The sequence below is a fragment of the Papio anubis genome, chromosome 5, assembly GCF_008728515.1.
Source record: "Papio anubis isolate 15944 chromosome 5, Panubis1.0, whole genome shotgun sequence".
In the NCBI taxonomy this organism is placed as follows: domain Eukaryota; kingdom Metazoa; phylum Chordata; class Mammalia; order Primates; family Cercopithecidae; genus Papio; species Papio anubis.
In genome coordinates this window covers 123,810,487-123,826,614 of record NC_044980.1, presented here as the reverse complement: position 1 = coordinate 123,826,614, position 16,128 = coordinate 123,810,487, and the positions used below count along the sequence as shown (strand labels likewise).

At 42.2% G+C, this 16,128-nt stretch overlaps 2 pseudogenes; both read right to left on the bottom strand.

Annotated features, from left to right (window-relative positions):
• Positions 1–6,079: 6,079 nt before the first annotated feature.
• On the bottom strand, positions 6,080–9,190 carry LOC110740424 (annotated as a pseudogene).
• A 1,731-nt stretch (positions 9,191–10,921) lies between these two features.
• LOC110743528 lies at positions 10,922–14,430 on the bottom strand (annotated as a pseudogene).
• Between the last annotated feature and the right edge of the window lie 1,698 nt (positions 14,431–16,128).

Genomic DNA, 16,128 nt, shown 5'->3' with positions numbered 1-16,128 from the left:
AGGCAACAGAAATTAGTGATGTTGAGCACTAGTAGTACTAATCCCACTGACGACCCTCCTATTTTAAAAATAATTGAGTACTTCTTCAGTTTTCTGTGTGGCACTGAAAGTTCACAGCTCTTTAAATACTTATGTAATGCCATTCTTGGGGGGATCTTTAAGAGTTAGCCTTCCTACTTCCCAAACACCACAAAAGAACTAAGCCACAAAATAAACAGTAACAGAAGTAACATCCTATGGCTTTACAGAGTGGCTTCTTTAGAATTGAGGCTAGGTAATATTCTAATTCATTTTTTTGCTGAGCAGCGATAGTTGTTGAGGTAACTCAAAATTCTCGTCCATTTAATGAACTCTGTTTTCACCGGCAAATACAACAGGACCAAAACCAGATCATCAGCCCAGTGGTTCCCTGTAAACTCCTTGGCTAGGAGATGAGATAATTAACTGGATCTCTTTTCACACAAAAAACAGCTTCTATTTTGGAGAGGTAAATTTGTTCAGCAGATCTTGTTTGCTTTTTGTACCAGGTTTGATGGAGTCAAACTCCAATTACCCATGAATATTTCTCAGTTGGAGATATGATGGTTCCTTATGATTTTGCCAAAGGAAGCGTCTTCAATTACCTTACTATCATAAATATTAAGAGGAATGTACATGTTGACTTTTTGCCCATCTAATTCATTTGGGTGTCCTGTTGGGTCAACTGATAACTTGTCAGTAGGCTATCTTTCAAATTTTTTAAATGTTGAACGGGGAAATGTCAAGTCTTATTTAAATCTTTCCAAATACATTCCCTCAAACTATATCTTTCATGGTTGTTGGTAAAGAATAATTAGATGGGATTGAAAGTTGTATACACTCTTCTAAAGATAGGCTATATACAGCGTTTCAGTTATCTACTGCTATGTAACAAACTAGCAAAAAGCGTGGTGAATCAAAACAGTTAATTACTATTTCACAGTTCTGTACATTGATCTTGTTTATCTCTGCAATTTTCACTTTCTTTCATGCAGTTGCAGGCAGAGAGTGGCACTAGAGTCATCCGAAGTTCAACTGGGCTGGACATTCAACATGGCTGCTTCCCTTGAATGTCTGGAGCCTCACTGTGGTTGGCTGGAACAGTTGGCCACTGGCCAGGTGAATCTGTGACTGGTCAAATTTATGAAATAGGAGAAATGGTTACCTCCATCTTTAGGAAATTTATTCTTATCTGGGTGTGATTTCAAGCCTCCCTCCAAGTTTTATGCACTTATAAGCCAACTACTTTATAAGGTCTGAGACACCTTTTAAGCAGATTGGAAGACAGGAACTCTAATAACATGCAATGTCTTTTCTTGTTGCTTAGAAGGGTATGCACAAATTTTTACTAATACTCCAAACTCAAGCCTTTGGCACAATGTTCTTCAATGTTTAGAAATTTGTATTTGTTTCATTAAAAATTAAGAAAATTTTCTTATGAGCTCCAGATGAGCTTACCCTTTAAAACATTTCTAAAAATAAGAAGCATGTCTTAATTGTTCCTTTGATATACTGTTGGAAATTAGATTGTAACTGTGTAGAACTTATTTTTTTCATATTCAGTTATTTTTCTTAATTGTCTAAACTTTTGCTTGCAAGGAACCATATGTATACAAATTACTTGTTTTTTTCAGATCTTGAAGTCTAGGTTATTTGTACTATTTTAAACCCATTAAAATTTTTTTAAGTGTTACTGAAGAGTATCCTGTGGTTTTCACTGTAATTTTTTTTCCAGGACACAAATTAATTGACACCTGGAGGAATTTAAAAAAAAATAGATATAAATATGCTACGTTATAATTCAGTATAAGTTTAGTATCCAATCTCTGCCTGACTGCTGGAGTTGAGACATAAATCTTCTTCTGCATCAGTGCTTCTCCAGATTCAGACTGGAATGTACACTATTAGCTCTCTTGCTCTTACTCCTTTGAACTATACCCCTGGCTTTCCTGGGTCTCCAGCTTGCAGTGGGACTTCACAGGATTTCTCAGACTCCATAATCAATTCAACAACACTGAATCTAAACCAGATACGGCAATTTTAGCACTTAAGTCAGACCCCGGGGTTGGCACGCCAGGATCAAAACTGAGATGCACTTCTGAAATCGTCTTTGTTAAGAAGTTGAGGTGCCTGTGGAAGCTCAAGCCAACAGGAGATATCTAGCAAGTGGGCTGCTATTTGAACCTTAAGCCTGTATGGGAATTGTGTTGGAGGTTTACATTTGAATGAATGTAGCTGTTAGGGAGCAGAGCTGAAACACTGTTGGATGAAAACACACAGGGAAGATTGAGGAGAGCAACAGGAAGTCAGCATTTTAGAGATATTTGGAAGTTGAGAAGCCTTCAACGTTCACCGAGGAGGACTTGTCAGAAATGAAAAAATTGGGAGAGTAGGGTGTCTCTGGAGCCAGGAGAACAGAACGATGGTTTTTACACTGTGCTCCCCAAAGTCCCACTAGGGGTTACCACATTTTGTAATAGCAGAGAGGAGTAAATAGATGTGAGTCTACACCTCTCACTAAAATCAGAGCTCTGAATACACTAAAAAATCACTCCAGTGACTTTCATCTTTGATTGCAAGTATAAAAGATGAAGAAAATTTTATTCACTAGACCTTATCTTAGGAGAAAACTGCCTGATTTCGGGAAGAGAGACAAATCTCAAAATCATGCTCCAACAAAATAAGATGCTTAGTGAACTACTAAGCAGGAGAAAAAGAGATAAATTGTTTTGTTTCTGAAAAGAAAGAAGAAAAGAAAGAATGAACAAAGAATAAAGGGAGAAAAATGGGTAGCAAAAGAAAAGGCAGATCTTATGATGTGATTCTATGATTCAGATATAATCAATAATGTTTCTACACATACAAATCTTTTTCTTTAAATAAATAACTGATAAAGGTTCTGAATTTTATGTTGTGCTAACATAGAGCAAAATAGAGATTTGTGCTAATATAGAGCACAAATTTTATGTAGTATACAGAGCAGATATTTGGAGAAAGTCCCATGATTATGTAATATTTGGGAATTCTAAGAGATCATGAAGAGGTTTTGAATTTTCACAGGCCAATGTATTTGAAATAGGACTTTTTATAGTAGCTCTGACCAGTAGAAATCTAATATGAGCCACAAAACACAAGCCACATATGTAATTTTAAATGTTATAGTTGTCACATATAGTTTACATGCCCCAACATTACAATCTTCACACTTGAATGATTTTTTTTCTAATATGCTTCACCTTAGTGGATGACCACCACTATTCTTAAAATTAAGTAAATTATATACCTGGGAGAATTTACTGTCTCCTTCACTCATCCCACACCATCTTCATAAATTAACGAATCCTCCCAAATACTTTTTAAATTTACCCCCTGTGGTAGACACAATAATGGCCCACCAAAGATGTCCACATCTTAATCCCTGAAGCCTGTGAATATATTTCCTTAGATGGCAAGAAAAGACTTTGTAGGTGTGATTACGTTGAAACTCTCGAGATAAGGAGGTTATTCTGGATTATCTGGATGAGCCGAACCCAGTGTAATCACAAGGGTCTTTGTAAGAGGGAAGTGGAAGTATCACAGACAGAGAAGGTGATGTGACAACAGAGAAAGAAGGCAGAGGGACTCAAGGAAGAGGACTTGAGCCAAGGAATGTAGGAAAACTGGAAAAAACGTTGAAATAGATTTACTCCCCTAAAGTAACAAGAATAAACACAGCTCTGCTGACATTTGGGTTTTAGCCTTATAGATCCATTTCAGACTTCTGACTTCCAGAACTAGGACACCTAGGTGTGATAAGGTGGGGAAGAGGTAGAGATTGCTTTTTTGCATGCCTAGTGTTTGCTTCCATGTAAGAGCTACATTAAAAAAATACTCCTGGCCTCCTTCTAGAACAGCAGTGTCTTAATCTTATTGGCACACCTGGATGATACCAAATTATTCTTTTAAGGAAATCAATATATCACTAAAAATGCATAGAGAAACATCTGGCAATAACATTTCAGGGCTGTGGAGCTACAGTATAAGTACACATGTGTTGGTATGCACACACCTGACTTTTATGTTTGGAACTGAAGCCAGCCATCTTCCCTAGGACAAATCTTTAATCTGCTAAAGAAACACAAGAACATGATTTACTTTCAGCTAGCCATTTATAATGATCCAGTTTTCTTCACTTGATCAAAGGAATATAATCTAATACTTGAAAAATGGGGTCAAAACAGCATTCCGAGGAAAATATTTACTGCAAATATTTATAATTGTGTAAGAAGAATCATTCTTTTTAAAATTCAAACTGTGTTTTAGCTTTAGAAGTCTTTACTAGATCTTAAAATCACAATTAAATATTTGAGACTCTATGTAACCCCCCCAAATAAAAATAGTATATTAGTTGCTTTAAACAGTATTCATCACTTTCACTTTTTATGTTATAATAAACTTACGTATATAAAAATTTAAATGGTGTGTGTAGCATTGTAAAAATATGAGGAAAAATTTTACTTAGTATAAAAACATGCATATATAAGTGTGCAGGAGAGTTTTTGAATTAAAACCTGCTTTACATAATACCATTTTGAATGAAAAGTATGGATATTGATTCTCTGATTAAAGGAACTCTGTCTTCTCAAAAAAAAAAAAAGTTTCGTGTCATGGCTGGTTTCGAATCACCTGGCAGGAAGGATTTTTTTTGTAAGAATTAGGCTGCACGTTTTACATTTGGGCTGATCATGCCACCTTTGCTGCCATCTGGCTTGATGTGATATCCAGCATATCTAATTCCAGCACCTGGAAGTTTAAAGTGCTTTCTTTCTAAAGAAAAATAATGCTCCATCTACATCTATAGGTTTGTGAGATGGGGGAGCACGTGTGACAAGAAACATTTCCCAAAGAAAGATTGAAAAATTCCAAGGACTTATTCCTAAATTAGGTTCTAATGATCACTCTCCTTTTCCCATTCATCTATGAGATTTTTCCCAGACTTGAGCACTTTGGTTAAAAAAAAAAAAAAAAAAAAAAAAAGCCCAACTAAACAACTATGTTGTTCCAAAGACTTGCTAGCTATTCTTTTCTGTGGCCAGTATTTCCTTGGTCACCACATCAGTGCAAGCATGATTTAACTGACAGGTAAAATAGTAATATTTATAAAGACTCTATGTGTAGAGGATAAGACATTGATAGTACACCAATGATTTTGAACATAGGCTCTGGAGAGAGCTAGATGCTAATTTTGACTCCTTAACTTAACCATCTGACCTTGAACTAGTTACTTAGTCTCTAGACCTCAATTTCCTCATCTGCAGAATGTGAAAAATGAATGTTCTTGTGCAAATTAAATATGTATACAGTAGATATTGTCATTTGTTCCTTCAGATCCACTGTCCACCTGCTACTCCTCAGTCCCCCTCCCAAGGAGGCTGACCTGCATGGACCACTAGAGGCTCCCTTGTCCTTTGCTTTTTTTTGGTTTAGCCAATAGGGTGCCCAGAGAGAAGATGAGAGGGAGGGCTGAGAGTGAAGTTGGGGATTTATTCTGAATGCTTGCCCTGCAGCATTGCCTTAGGCTGTCACTATTCCTCCCCAGAAGCTTTCTAGGTGACTCTCTCCTTCTGTGTTCTGGAAAACTACTCCCTACCCTCTTCTCTTCAGGCTTAAGGACAGGTATTGCCTGCTATTACTAGCTCCAGGGCACAGCATCATCTCTACAACTTGCCACATCTTTGCAAATAATCCCTTTATTAAACTTTCCTAAGAAAATCCCAATTTAACCATGTCTCCTTGTTTTTGTTTTTCTGGGATGTTGATTGGTACAATATGTGTTTACCATACTGCCTTGCACAAAATAAATGTCCAATACAGTGATATTTATCATTAAGAAGACTGAAAGCATGTAATCATTCTTACAATAGCTGTACAACTGGTATGCTGAACAAGTGTGGTGCTTGGATTGTGACAAAAACACAGCTTAAATAAAAATAATCTTACCACTGTGTGTTTAAACTTCATTTGGTGATGATAATTTTCTCTCCGTGGAGGAAAACTCTAGAAGTCCCATGAGTACTCATTCTTTTTTTTTTTTTTTTTTGGATGAGCACTGGGACTTTATTACACAGCACGGCACTTGTGACAATGGGAGGGGTGGGCAGAAATACAGGCCGAAACATTCCACGGTCCAGGGACGGCTGGTCATTCAGAAAGTGTGCGTTTCCAGAACACTCAGTAGTAAAACCCTCTGAGGTTGTTCCGGGGGGTTGGGCCGGAAGCGGTAGGCGGGCATCATCCTCTTGCGGAAGGCCTAGTACTCGTTGTACTCCTTGGAGAGAGCCACCGGCTGGTTAACGCGGAAGCCGGCGCCAGCCACTGCGGTGGTGCCCTTGTTGACCGGATTCTTGATGCCCTGGCTCTCCGAGCCCAGCCCCTCGCCCTCCTTCCAGCCCATCTTCATCAGCATCTGGTAGCCGATATTCTCCTCCGTCAGTTTGAACTCCTCGTACTCCGAGTAGTCAGGCTCGCGGCCCTCCTTGAAGGTCTCCCTAAACTTCTCCAGCTTGTCTGGAGGCAGGAAGTCTGGGATGAAGTGCTTGCCCCGGCCCATCTTCGTCAGCTGGTCGGCCCATTACCTCGTCCTGTTCATCTCCATGCGCTGCAGCTGGTGCTCCCAGGTGACCAACTCGCTGTTCACCTCCTCGTCGCTGTGGTAGCCGTGCTGGTGCTGCTGCACCGCCTTCTCCCACAGCAGCTGCATGTCCTGCAAGGCCCGCTTTTGCTGCAGGATCATGTCGTACATCTGATGCATCTCCTGCTGGTCCTTCAGCTGCTGCTTCTGGGAGCCCGATAGCTCCGTGAGACCCACTAGACCCACGGACTTCCAGTTCTCATAGCCGAGCCCCTTGAGGTCCTGAACTGACAGAGGTGAGGGAGAGTCAGCCACGTCCCTCCACACCAGCTCAGCAGGTGAGAGCTCTACTTTGTTCTCTTCAGGCCTCCACCGGCTCTTCGGCTTCCTCTTGATAGTGGCTGCGGAGGCTGGCTTCCCGGGGGCGCCTGGAGCAGGGATGATGGGGGGCACAGGCGAGGACGAGGCGGGGCAGGTGATGGTCGGGGGCGAAGGCCCTGACAGGGCCTCAGGAGGGGACCTGCGCTTCAGGCCGGGGTCGGGTGCCATGAGGGTGCCTGTGGAGCCGGCCTTGGCTTTCCGGAACTCCTCCAGCTTCTGTTAGTAGCAGTTGGACCCTTGGCTGTTGGGCTCGTACAGAAAGCCGAATGCCTGGGTTTTCGCGGTTGTTCTGGAGGGCGATGGTTTCCACCTCGGGATCCCCGCCCGTTATGAACCTGGCCAACTTTTCTGCAAGGTTCTTGACCTCTTCGTCCTCTGGGGGTGAAACTTTCTGAGAGGCTGCCTGCAACTTCCGTGCTTCCTTTCTTATCTCAGCCACCTCCTTTCTGTAGTAGAGGAATTGCCTGCTATTCTTACCGTGCAAAAATGGAAACGCCGGGTTATCCCTGTAGTCCTCCATAGTCGCTTTTTCTAACTCGGGGCCTGCTTCTGCCACAAAGCGGCCTGTTTCTCTATCACTTTCTGAGTCTCAAATCCCTCTGGGGGTGAAACTTTGATCTCCAGCCACTGCTCCTAGTCCTCCTCCTCATCCTCGCCGTGGGACTGGAAGACACTCGGGCGGTGAGCCACGGGCCGTTGCTTGGCGTGCGAGTAGCTCTTCACTGGCCTGGCGGGTTGGCCAGCCCTAGGCCTGTCCGCCTGCTGATGAGGAGGGACCTCTTCCCGGCGCGGGAGGTAGGCATGCTGGGAGGGGCACTGGGCGCGCTGGCGTTGGGGGTGGGGGGCATCTGTGCTGGTCTGTGCCTTCTGCAACTTCAGAAATTGCTGCAGGAAGCTACCGTCGTTGGCCAACTTGTTTGAAACGCAGGAAGAGTTGTGTGCATTTGTGATTTCACCAGGATGTGGGGGCTGTGGGCTGACCACCTGATTCTGCTTGACTTTCTGTTCCATTTTGGCTTCAATTTCCCCTTTCTTCTGAGCGATGAGCTCTTCCTGGTGAAGGATGTTCATGTTCATTTTTTCAGATTTAGGGGGAGAAACCCCAAACCACCGGTTAGCCTTTCCTGCAACATCCCGGTTGTCCATCTTGAGACTCATCCAATCCCACAATCTCTCTACTCAGTCTTATGTGACAATCCTACAGTCACTTTAAGACATGAACACACTCACAATTCAGTAATTAGAATGTCCTGACCATGGGATAACATCTGACCTTGGTCGCCTCTTCTCCTGTAGCCCAGGTTGTACCTTGCTCCAGGCTGCTGCCTGCTGTAGGGACAGGGTGAGTTCCTGGCTGTCCCTCATCTCATCTTCCTATCTCACAAACTGCTGTCTTGGAACTGCCAGTGTTAAGGGTAGGAGAGAGCAGAGGTGTAGGGGATGGCACTGCTTGGCTAGGAAGCTTCAACTTCTCTGGACATATGGATGTTAGTTAAAGCTGATGCTCCAGGGTGGGCCTGGAGATGATGAAGCCGACGCTTCTCTCTTGGGTTCTTCTTGAGCTCTTCAGAGGTTTCTTACTGGGCCCTTTCTTACGCAGTTCCCTGGACTCAGATGGATTGCTTCCTGGGCATCCACCACACACCTCAGCCTCTTTCTGCTCTTCCTTCTTGCAAATAGTCCTGTTGACTAAGAAGGAGGAAAACCTCTCCCTGACACTCTCTCCCTCCTGACACACACCTGATGTGAAACGCAAAGCATTGTTTGGCTCAGGCCTGATGCAGTAGTGGTCTCTTGGCTTCTCCATCCAAGCAGTTAATGAGCTTCCAGACTTCTTAGTCCCCAACCCACTTGAGCTTCATCAGGCCAAGTCAGGCATCAGTCTTCCATGTCTCCAATAGCAGGGAGCACATTTCCAAGCTGTTGCAGGGGTTCCCAGAGACTCCCCAACTAGGTCTGGGAACAGAAGGCAGTATACTTCAACCCATCCTCTAAAGTATTAGAGACGAGGAGAGAAGAGCCCTCTCTGAAGAGATCTTGTTACCGTATCCTCAACCTACCAGCATCTCCAATCTCTTTTATGTCCTTGACTGGACTGAGGGATCCAAGAGTCAGAAACAAGTTCTGGTAGGGCTCTTACTTGGTACAGCTGAATAAGATGAGTATTTGGTGTATGATGTCTATCACATCAGCCTCATTGCAGAAACACATCTTTTACGATATTAGCCAACATAGTTTAGTGTTTTTTTTTTTTTTTTTTTTTTTTAGAACAAAACCTTAATAATTGGGATGTGGCTAGAAGAAGAGAGTTTTTTGATTAGTAGTTTGATGATGGTATTTATATTATTTTTCTTCTGCCTACATTTGTCTTTTTTTTCTATGAATTTGAACCTAGGATAGAGAGCTAGAACAAGGGCCAAAGTGGGGAGTGATAATACTACAAGCATCTAGAATGACTGATATTGACATCTGGTGCTAGATGCTGTAGGGGAGGCATAGACAGAGGGAGGGGGCATCCTGCACTCTGGGATTTATAATGCAAAGGGAGAATCTCTTATAATGTAAAGGGAGATACTTACAAAGTAGAAGGGAATCAGTGACTTGATTGTGGTGATGGTTGCACAACTCTGTGAACATATTAAGAACCATTGGATTAGTCACTTTAAATGGGTGCATTGTATGATATATAAATTATATCTCAATAAAGCTGTTAAAAAAGAAAAGTAAGACAAAGTGGGAACTAAGAGAAAAGAAAGGGTTCATTCAATCTGGAGAGTCTGGGGCCAGAGCACACTATTGTTATGTGAGTCTTTAGGTCACAGAAGATCAAAAGAAGAGGTTGATTTAAAACATAGCTCTTTTTGTGGGATCAGTGTGTAGCTCAGCTGATAAAAGAGACTTCCCTGAAACCCCTTTAAGCCTGCAAGCACCATCTCTGCATTTTTTTTCTCTAGTGCATAAACAATGATGGAAAAGGGCCTGTCTTTTCTAACAGCTGGATGTGGCAAGCAGCTATTTCGCCTTATAGACTGGTAAAAAGTGGAACTGAGACCACAGATACGATGATTGTGGAGTCTGTTTGCCATCCTAGGCTGTCAGTAGAAGAAGCAGGGTGCTAGAGAGAATGAGGGGATAAGACATAGAGCAGTTCAGAGCTCTTAGCATTCTTTGAAGGTGATGTTAAATGTTCCAGGAAACTGAATGCTTTTAGAGAGAGATGGAAGGGTGCATCTGTTAAGAATTAAAGTGAAGAGGTCTGACTCATCTGTGTCTCACATGAAATTTAAAAACTTTTTCCTTTATTATGTAAATTTTAAAACATACACAAAATAGGGAGAATAGAATAATAACTTCCCATATAGCCATTGCTGTGAGAGGAGGGTTCCATAACTTGTTGAAATAACTACACTTTGCCTTATCCTTTTACTCTGCAAAAATAATATTCAAAAAAATGTAATGACACTGAAACAGAAATGTACTATTTAGTATTCTGGCATAGATGTCCATTTTAATTTCAGATTATGATAAAATCACATGTGCAATTTTTTTTTGTTATTCAGTTCGAAAGCATAATGTCTTTGATAAATCTGATTGAATGGGTAACTTTATTCTTCCATTCATATACTAAAAAGTTTTGGCTGGGCGCGGTGGCTCACGCCTGTAATTCTAGCACTTTGGGAGGCCGAGTCGGGCAGATCACGAGGTCAGGAGTTCGAGACCAGCTTAGCCAACATGGTGAAACCCCATCTGTACGAAAAAATACAAAAATTAGCCAGGCATGGTGGCACGTGCCTGTAATCCCAGCTATTCAGGAGGTGAGGCAGGAGAATTGCTTGAACCTGGGAGGCAGAGGTTCCAGTGAGCTGAGATTGCACCACTGCATTCCAGCCTCGGCAACAGAGCAAGACTCCATCTCAAAAAAAAAAAAAAGGTTTTAAGCACATGGAATTAAATATATCATTCTCGAATCTTACAACACTTGATTTGCATTAGACCACAGGTTTAATTGCATCAAAGGGCAAACAAGTGATATGCTTAGACTTCCCATTTTATCAGCATGTAATATCTTTTCTACATTATTCAGCAGTTGATTCCCCAGATTTCTTCATTCGTTTTTCCTTTTGCTTCCCTGTGAACTTTTAACTTCAGTCATTCATTCATCAAAGAAGAACTTTATCAAGAAGGAGAATTAAAGCAAAACAATCTATTTTGCCCCTCTGCCATTCTTTTTGTTGTTGTTGTTGTTTTTTTTTGTTTTTGAGACAAGATCCTGCTGTATTGCCCAGGCTGGAGTGCAGTGGTGTGATCATGGCTCACTGCAGCCTTGACTTCCTGGGCTCAAGTGATCTTCCCACCTCAGCCTCCCAAAGTGCTGATATTGCAGGCATGAGCCACCTTGCTCAGCTATTTTGTCACTCTTTATCATCTTTAGGAAAATATCTGGAAGAACTAGTAATTAAATCTCCAAAAGGCACTAATCTATAGCAATTTTGCCTCTCACCTCAAGTGGGAGTTTGGAGTTGTCCATGAGAATTAATCCCTGTTAGGGAGGATGATCAACAGGTCAGTGTTAGGGAGCAACATCAGGAGTCTGGAGGGCAAAGACAATGGGATTCCCAGGGTTTACCCCCTTGCAACAGGACCCAGTGGACAGATGGAGAATGAGAACCTAGCGAGCACTCCTCTTTGTCCACCCTCTCATCATCCCCAGGTAAGGAACTGAAGGTTCTAGCACGGAAGTCGAGGCTGAACTGTGGTTACATAGTTTGAGTCAATACAGCAGTTGCAAGACCATGATAGTGGACTCAGGCCTCAAACCTGAAACCAGGTCTACATTGGCAGATTATTTCTAAATGTCATGAGTCAGTGGAATGAGGCTTTCTCTGATTCCTTAGAAGGGTGGCAAGGCAGAGCATGATTTTCTGTGCCCTGCAAATAAAGTCTAAGAAAGGCTGAGCTTTCTGGTTCTCTTTTTTTCACCAAAAAAAAAATTGGCCTTTTGGGTAGAAACGGGTTTATTTGTCAGGAAGGATGATTCCATCATACTTATGCTCGAAGCAACGCATGGTCTCCTCTTTGCTGAGTCTGTGTTTGGCCCCAATGCAGCCTGTTCTGTGCTTCTTGTCTGTAATGCTGAAACCTGGCCTACCCAGCACCACACAGAAGTCCAGGCCATAGATACCAATGCTTGGGTCACATATGATACCCAAATCGATCTGTTCCTGGATCCCAAAACCAAAGTTTCTAGTATCTGAGAAGTTATTTTTTCTTAACTCATACTTCTGCACCTTTGGATCCCTCTCCAAGATTTCTTCTGCCTTGAACCCTTGAACTGTGCAGTGAATAGCAATCTTTTCATTTCTCTGCATGCCAAAGGATCTGATTGTATCTAGCTCTACAAAACACAGGGGTCTGCCCTGTGAGCTGCTCCAACACCTTGGCTGCTCAGGTCACTCTGTCTCCACTGTCCTCAACACAGATGTTGAGGCAGAGCTTTCAGATGTGAAGTTTCCACATGGGGTTGTCCTTTTTGCCTTGATCTGCCATGATGGAGAACAGGAAGAGCTCTGGTTCTCTTAAAAGAACTTTGGCAAACATCAAATGGGATATATTTTGGGGAGCTTCAGAAGCTCTACATCAGTCTCTGATTAGGCAAGAAATATCTATATATGAAAAACCTGTAAATAAAATTTGCAATTCATTCAACTTCAATGCAGCAAATTATATCCTTGATATTTGGAAAATCCTAAAGATGTTTGAAAAGCAGTCTATTAGTGGGATAGCCATTCAATTCTAGAGTCTTTTAGTAATAAGATTGTATTTGAATGGGGCTACCTGTAGGGTAATGACATAATCCTCATTGCAAAATATAAGCAACTGCAGAGGCAAGAGCTGCCATCAAGAATTATATGCTCCTAAGAGTGCCAAGTTGCTTTAAATTTTTTCTTCCTTTTACAGTGACACAGAAAGAGAGAAATCTCTTTTAATATCTCCATGAAATATTAAAATGTTGTCAGGGTCTTCTAAAAGCCCCCAAAAATCTGTGCTTTCAGAAGTATGTTAGCCATAGTACTCAGAATCACATAGCTACCACCATGGTGTTCCCATAGACTGGCCACATACCCTTTAAGTGGAGAGAGAATGTGGCCAGAAGTGTTACTTCTTTTGGTTGCTGGAAATGAAAATAAGAACAATCTTACAATTTCAGAATTAGTCAGCAGGAGCCCACTTTTTTCCTAGGCATTTCTTTATTTGTGGATTTTCAGAATGGTACAATTTAGAGATTCAAATATGAAGCCTTGCTTTCTCTACCGGAGAAAGGAAAAGATATACCTATATCCTGCTGTATATAATCTCCTTCAGAGGAGATTTCAGCTTTATAGATAAGTCAGAATCTCCTTTTCCTTTCCAGGGTTCGATTTCCACAATACACAATAATTTTAGGGCCTGAAAAAAATGACAATGTCCTCTCTTTCCTGAAGCACTTTTTGTAGTGGAAGACCTTTTTTACTGTAATATTTTGTAAGTGTGGGCTTGGGAGAGAGAAAAAGAAGGCAGAGAAAAAAAAATCTAAGTAATTGTTCAGAATGTGTCACTTATCATTATTTTCAAATACAAGTCCTGTCCTTGGAGCTGTTCTCTTTTTTCACTGATTTCCTAGAAACATATGAAAAAGAAGACGAGCCTGCTTATATAGTTTAAAGTTTCTTATTTCATTTTTCATATCCTGCTGCAGATCACACCCAGCGTTTCTCCAGGGTGGTGTTTGAACAGATACCCTCTGTTTAATATGTGCTCCATTGTCATTGTTGAGAAGACAATGATTCCCGTGTCTTCTGCATCCAGGTGACACAGGGCAGATTGAATGCATCACCAAACAATGCACATCTCCTTTTCTATGATCATTTATTGTTGGAGAAGGAAGATACTTATTTTTATATTTGAGGGAACTGATGTCCAGAGCTGAAAAGTGATACGTTTAGAGGTCAATGGCTAGTTTGCAGTACAGTCAGAATGACTGCAATGACTGCCCAGATATCTTGACCCTTTGTTTAGTGCTTATTTCCCCATCTTGTATCCATAAGCCTCTTTAGTGGCACACTTTTATTTGCTCTATCTACCTGAGGCTCTGGGTTCTCATATTGAGGACCTGCTTCCTGCCTTGGCAGAAAGCCTGCCCTGACCTGCTCTTCTGTCAAAGCCTCCTGGCAATCTCCTTGCCTCTGGCTACATGCAGTAGCTTCCTTAAACATCTCTGTGGCTTCCCAATCAACCTCTAGTTCTGGTGCTATTTGTGACCCCTCTTCAATCTGCCTTATTCCCAAATTACTGCTTTGCTTTAGAATTTTTTGTTTTTCTTCTGAGACGGAATCTCACTTTGTTGCCCAGTCTGGAGTGCATTGGCCCTATCTCGGCTCACTGCAACCTCCACCTCCTGGGTTCAAGTGATTATCCTGCCTCAGTCTCCCAGGTAGCTGGGATTAGAGGCGTGTGCCACCATGCCCTGCTAATTTTTGTGTTTTTAGCAGAGACGGGGTTTCACCATGTTGACCAGGCTGGTCTTAAACTCCTGACCTCAGGTGATCTCCCCTCCTTGGTCTCCCAAAGTGCTGGGATTACAGGTGTGAGCCACCACCCCCGGCCTTTGGTTTAGCTTTGACATGCAGAGGGAAAGGAGGGGACACCTATCCTCTTCCTTATGCAACTAGGAATCTTCTCCTCAAGCTTTCTCTTCCCAGGAGTGGAGAGTGTTTGAGTCTCTTCTGCTCCTCTCTACTGCAGCGCTCAATTCTCCCCAGGGAGAAGGAGGGGTGGAGCTAATTGATCAGGCAATTTTACTAGCGAGTGTGATCAATATGCCTTGTGGTGGGGAAACTGGCTCTGTCCTACCTCTCTTTGACCTGAGGCGCTGTACCTGCCTCTCTTTGACCTGAGGTGCCGTGGGCCTGCTCACATCTCTGGCCTCTTTTTTTTTTTTGGTCTCCTCTGTCACTCACCCAGGCTGGAGTGCAGTGGTACGATCTTGGCTCACTGCAAGCTCCACCTCCCGGGTTCACACTATTCTCCCACCTCAGCATCCCAAGTAGCTGGGACTACAGGCGCCTGCCACCTCGCCCGGCTAATTTTTTTTGTATTTTTAGTAGAGACGAGGTTTCACCGTGTTAGCCAGGATGGTCTTGATCTCCTGACCTTGTGATCTGCCTGCCTCGGCCTCCCAAAGTGCTGGGATTACGGTTGTGAGCCGCCATACCTGGCCATCTCTGGCCTCTTAATTTAACTCTCTAACTGCAGTGTTCTCCAGGTGTTCACCCATGCAGCAGGATGCTGTCTTCCTTGAAGCTGGCTGAGTAAGTAGATTTGGTGTGCTCTACAGACTGCATTCCCCATAGTTTGGACCAAGATTTAGGAAGAGTCAGGAGCATTATTTTGTCCCAAGGTTTAAAATGTATTCTTCCTCACAGCTGACAGTTGGGCCCTGTGTGTTGGAAGTTATTAGGTGCTGGCCCAGCCATTAATACAGCTGACACTGTGATTCCTGTTTGGCCATCCATTCTTTGTAGGACTTCTCCATTAGTTAGAACTTTTGTGGGGAGAAAAGTAAGCTTTAGACTCCCAAGTGTCAAAGATCTGCAATGTTGGGTTGTTTCTCCTGGTTACCTGGTTGTCGGAGGATGAATTGCCTGTCTCCTATACAATTTTTGGTCTGTCATTAGCTCCCATTTCACTACTCAATTCACATTAATCAAAAACCATTTTGAAAAAATTGATTTAACAAGGAAAATAAATGATGTTTACTTAATACTTTTATACACTCTTTATCATACTAGCTATTGCATTCAGATTGTCTATTACCTGTAACAACATAGTGAAGGGATATTAATATACCCATTTTAGATTAAAAAAACTTAGGCCCAGAGGGGGAAAGTCTCAAAAGGTCATTCAGAGCCACTCAAGATATCCCCATTTGTCCAGTAGCTATTATGTGCCAGGCATAGACCTAAATGTTTTACAGAGAGTATTTTGTTTATTATTTACCACAGTGTTGCCGGGGAGACATTATAATCTCTGAGAAATTAACAACTTGCCAAGGAACATATATCAAAGGAAGGATGGAGACA